Genomic DNA, 6,214 nt, shown 5'->3' on the forward strand with positions numbered 1-6,214 from the left:
TCAGAATGTTTTAATAGATTTCCTTTGTTCCAGAAAATCTCACAAGATCTGAATTCCACATATTGATACAGGGCAATACATTTGTATATGTACCCTCAAGCATGATGTACAATTTAAACTCATTTTGTAATCATGACAAAAAGCATGCAGTCCAGACTAGGCTTCCATAAACAATCAAGGCCAAGAAAAATGTATGTGTGTGTCCTTCTCTTACCCCTCTGCCCTGCCAGCATACTTGGGCCCCAATGACTTCAGGCAAAATATGTGGACTAGCTTGATTTATGTAAGCATAGTTTTCAAATCCAAGTGGTGCAATGCTTTTATCTCTGTTGTTTCATCTATGAAATCTCATTTACTCATGCAAGTCATCACATGATATTAGTTATTTAGTGATTAGGTTGCAAGTGTAAAACCAGTCCATGACCACTGAAAGAACTTTGTCCCTGCTAAAAGATGATGGGGGGGGGGAAATTGCCTGATTCCCCCCCCCTATTATGAAAGTACTAATGGCACATGATTCCTGCCAAAAGGATAGTTCATAAACTTTGGGTGTTTCTAGGCTGTTGCTGTTTTCAAGTATGGCTCAATCAACTACCATCAAATTCAGGTTGTGCAATTAAAGTTGATTGGGAGGCCATATTCCATCAAAAGACCAGACTTTTCCAATAAGGAAAGTGACAGAAAAATGCAGGGGTTAACACTTGCTTTGATGCAACATTATCTAGCTTCTCTGCAAAGAAATCGGAGCGAATGCTCATTAAATAATCAACATCCTTAATCTCACTGAAAACAAATCAGGATAAAAATAAACAGGTTTTCTGGAAGTAACCTTAAAGTCTACAGTACAGTTGTGCCTCGCTTAACGAATGCCCTGCTTAACAAAATTTCCGCTTAACGAAAGGATTTTTCAAGCGGAGGTTGCCTCGCTAGACAAATGCATTTTACGAAAAATTCGTCTAGCAAATCGCGGTTTCCCATAGGAATGCATTGAAATTCAATTAATGCGTTCCTATGGGCAAAAAAAAAATTCAAAAAAAATTCAGTGCGTTCCTATGGGATTCGCTAGACGAATTTTTCGCTATAAGAAAAGACCCATGGAACGAATTAATTTCGTCTAGCGAGGCACCACTGTACACCCATTTTTACTCAATCCTGTGGCTTTAGGCAAAGCCAGCCTTGCCTGTTTTGGTTCACATTGGCCCATAAAGATCTCATTATGGTGACCTTAAGCTTTGGGGACCCTGCAGCAAAAGTCACTTTTAAAATATTTGTGATTGTGTGTCAAAACAACCTGAAACTGGACTGTATCTTGAGGTGGTGTCAATTATGCACAACTGTATTGCCATCTGCTGAAATAGTGTGCAATCTGCATGGTAAGAATTTCCTATCTATCTATCTATCTATCTATCTATCTATCTATCTATCTATCTAATATTGCTTACTTGAAATAAAAGTTCTTAAGTAGTTCCCAAGGTAAAAAGGTAAAGAATCCCTGGACGGTCAAGTCCAGTCAAAGGCCAATATGGGGTGTGGCGCTCATCTCACTTTCAGGCCAAGGGAGCCAGCATTTGTCCACAGACAGCTTTCTGGGTCATGTGACCAGCATAACTAAACCACTTATGGCACAACGGAACAGTGTGATGGAAATGCCGTTTACCTTCCTGCCGCAGCAGTACCTATTTATCTACTTGCACTGGTGTGTTTTCAAACTGCTAGGTTGACCAGTGCTGTCAACTTTCCCCTTTTTTGCGGGAAATTCTCTTATTCATCGCCCTTACTTTCATATCTGGGAGTTGACAGCACAATAGGATTTCCTTATCTTCAAATACGGAGGTTGACAGCTATGAGGTTGACAGAAGCTGGGACAGAGCAACGGGAGCTCACCACCTCCATGTGGATTCAAACCGCCAACCTTCCGATCGGCAAGCCCAAGAGGCTCAGTGGCGCCACTCCTGAGTTTACAAGTAACTATATGGCACAATATACCGTAATCGTCTATCACAGATTACTTGCTCCTTATTTCTTGAACCACCTGACACATAAAACATTCCTTATTCCAGACATCATAAAATATAAACTTCAGCGCACTGGAATCCTTCAAATCTAAACTTGCCATTTGAGAGTTATAGTTTTAGTTTCAACGTTCTGCTCTAGGTTTCTGCAACTGCTTAACTGCAAGGGAGTATGTGGCACTCATTAATTGCATAAATTAAACATAATCAACATGTTCAGTACACAATACGAGCTGTCTAGAGTTTGGGGGCGACATGGTAGAACCGCAATTAAATCTCTGCTATTGATGAATATATAATCTTTAACATTTGAAGACTAGAAACACAGTAATCAGTAAAATTATCACCATGTAAATATGCAGATTTTACAAATTCCCAAGGGTGTTTTTATTTTTCTTAACTGAAACATTTAGAGGGAGTTACATTTGGGGGGAAAACAGGACAGAATGCATCAATAGGTATAACAAAGAATAAGGAGGAGATAAACGGTTGAGATCCAAATATATCTATGTAGATGGTTAAAATAATGACGCTTTTTAAATTATGCAGTATTGATCATGTCATCAGGAAACCTTATTGAAGGTAGTGATAATGAGAACTAACCTGTTTCACTTGCATGTATTTAATTAATCCTAAATTTATTTTGGAAAAATTAAAATGCTTATTTGCATTTATACTCCCACTAATCCAATGGATAATTTATTTGAAACTCTCTTCATGTCTTCATTCTGTGTTTTGTTTTGTTTTGAAACAATTGAGGTTTTCTTTTGCTATAGCAAATACAGACTACAGCTAAATGAAAAATAACAATCACTACTTGTGTTTAACATTAATACCGGTAGCGATATATTCCTAGAAAATGATACCAAAAGTTGTACATTTGGTAAGAAAACATGGTGTCTCAAGGACATTCTCCTGATTTTTTCTTTTCTGTAACATGATACCAAGAGAGTGATCGAAAAGGAAAGTCAGGATGGTCTCTCTGTTCTAATCCCCTCTGAGCTATTGACATGCTGCATGACCTTGGGCAATTTATTGAGCCACTTGGGCACAATTTATCCTTGGTGCCTTTCAGTTGATTACAATAATAATAATAATAATAAATTTTTATTTATACCCCGCCCTCCCCAGTCAAAAACCGGGCTCAGGGCGGCTGACACCAACAGAACCACAATAAAACATAAAAACAATTAATTAAAATACAGATTAAAATACAGTATTAAAATTTAAAGTACAGCCTCATTTCAAGTGGGCCATAAGTGGCTGACACCAACAGAACCACAATAAAACATAAAAACAATTAGTTAAAATACAGATTAAAATACAGTATTAAAATTTAAAGTGCAGCCTCATTTCAAGTAGGCCATAAATCCAAGCCATGAGGGAGAAAAACACGGGTCAGGCTGAGTCTAACCCAAAGGCCAGGCGGAACAGCTCTGTCTTGCAGGCCCTGCGGAAAGATGACAAATCCCGCAGGGCCCTGGTCTCCTGGGAAAGAGCGTTCCACCAAGTTGGGGCCAGTACTGAAAAGGCCCTGGCTCTAGTAGAGGCCAATCTAGCCATCTTATGACTTGGGATCTCCAGAATATTATTATTTGTGGACCTTAAGGTCCTCCGCGGGGCATACCAGGAGAGGCGGTCCCGTAGGTACGAGGGTCCCAAGTCGCATAGGGCTTTAAAGGTCAAAACCAGCACCTTAAACCTGATCCTGTACTCCACCGGGAGCCAGTGCAGCTGGTAAAGCACTGGATGAATGTGATCCCGCGGCCGGGACCCTGTAAGGAGCCTCGCCGCGGCATTCTGCACCCGCTGGAGTTTCTGGGTCAGCTTTAAGGGCAACCCTGCGTAGAGTGAGTTACAATAGTCAAGCCTGGAGGTGATCGTCGCATGGATCACTGTGGCCAGATCGGGGCGAGAGAGGTAAGGGACCAACTGCTTGATGCGGCGGAGATGGAAAAATGCCACCTTTGCTGTGGATGCAACCTGCGCCTCCATGGAAAGGGAGGCGTCAAAGGTTACACCCAAACTCTTGACAGAAGGCGCTGGTATCAATTGAGCCCCTGCAAAAGTTGGGAGTTGGCCCCCCAACCCCATGTCGCCCCGACCTAGCCAGAGGACCTCTGTCTTCGAAGGATTTAACTTCAGTCGGCTCCCACGTAGCCATCCAGCCACAGCTTCCAAGCACCTGGTGAGTGTGTCCGGGGCCGAGGCAGGGCAGCCGTCCATCAACAGATAGATCTGGGTGTCATCAGCATATTGATGACAACCCAGCCCAAAACTCCGGACAATCTGGGCAAGGGGGCGCATAAAGATATTAAAAAGCATTGGGGAAAGGATTGCGCCTTGCGGGACTCCACACACCAAGGGGTGCCGCGGCGACAACTCCCTCCCTAGCGCCACTCTCTGTCCCCGACCTGAGATGAAGGAACGCAGCCATTGTTGGACTGTGCCCTGAATCCCCACGTCGGCAAGGCGGTGGTCTAAAAGGTCATGATCGACCATATCGAAGTCTGCTGACAGGTCTAAAAGAATCAGCAGTCCCGACCCACCTCGATCCAGCTGTCTACGGATAGACAAGGGAGTTAGTCCAGGAATATACCTGTGCTCTTTTGCTTCAGTTTGTATTATGACATTAAATGACATTAAATAAAAGACAGAAAACTAAAAAGTAACAGGAAAATGACTTTTGAACAGATTACATTTCACAATTTTCAAAGCGTATAACTATAAAACAATTTATTATTCCACAAATACAATTTTGTAAACTTCTCTTGTGTACATGGGGCTTATGCAGGAGGCTTTGGCTATGTACACATTACTGGCTCAAAATGCAGCGAGGTCATTCTTTTTATCAATTTGGATTGAAGCAGATTTGGGGGGGAAATGCATCAGAATGCAGTATTTCATAAGAAACAAGAGGATAGCTGTGGTTTGCAACTAATGTTGTGGGTACACCATCTCACAAGCCAGCAGCATAAACATACTGGATGCATAGTAAAAGGGAGTGTATACACAGCCTTTAACAGTGGAGTTGCCCAGAGATTCTGAAGACAATTGCAGAATATACAACAAAATGTATTTTTGATATATGTTTAAAGAACTCTTTGATTCAGTCAACTATTCATTTCATGCTAATTGATGCGCTTTATCCTTCAGTCTGAGAAAATTTGAGTTCGGGTAGGTTGAAGAAGTATTGCATATATAATTTACAACACAATTAGTTGCAAGCAGCCAGAGTGACTCATCTCACAAAAATTACTTAGAACGATACTGCACGTTTTGCTCCATAAAGTTCTTTCTAGGAGGGCTGTAAACATTTTCTAATTGCACAAACATACTCAAAAACAGGAAGCAGGAGAAGATGTGGAGGCTACAATGAGATAGGATAGGGAACAGAATGTCTCTTTCCCAGGCCCTAGTTGACTATTCCTGGGGAAAAATGAAATGAAACCAGGGCGCATTGAAACTCCTAGGTCAGGTGAAGACAGTGAAGAAAGCAGCTCCCTGGGCAAGATCTGAGCAGCTGGACCAAAGATCTTCATTTCAGCAACAAAGGAAAAGCGGGGGAATAACACAGGGAGTCCCTGGGTTCTGTGCTGGACTAAGTATTCAGGCACCAAAGTGTGTGTGAAGAGTGATTTGGTGGGTGAGTGGAAGCTCAGCAATTAATGCTGTGGGTGCCATAAGACTACTGTCAGGTTGGAACCCAAGCAACAGACCATCCGTGGTCCTTGAAGCCCATTTCTTTTAATACCTAAAAGTCTTCAATGGGTATTCCAGTTCTGGCTAGGTCCAATAAGGCTTCCTCCCTGTGCGGTACATACTTTGGTATTTTTCCTATAGAATGGCTAGGGCAATCATCATTAGGGTGAGTCCCTTCCTTGCCAATTTATTTTGTGGTTTGATGGGACCACACTCCCCCAGCTATGTCCTGTACAGATGACTTTCAACAATATCTCCCCTGAAGTGACCAATATAATGTTCTAGATACCTTTATCATTAGGCTTCCGGTCTCCTGTTTTTCCTGCACAGAAGACCAAACAAACCAAAGCCATATTCAAATATAAGCAATGCTGAAGTGGAACATCTTGCAGCCTTTTGCAGGTAGCAGCCTGTCAACAACTGTATTTCTGGCTTCATTTGTATACAACACTAAACCATAATTTAGCATTATCAGAACATACCTGGGATACATTTGGACA

Source organism: Zootoca vivipara, chromosome 9 (genome assembly GCF_965207765.1).
Source record: "Zootoca vivipara chromosome 9, rZooViv2.hap1.1, whole genome shotgun sequence".
In the NCBI taxonomy this organism is placed as follows: domain Eukaryota; kingdom Metazoa; phylum Chordata; class Lepidosauria; order Squamata; family Lacertidae; genus Zootoca; species Zootoca vivipara.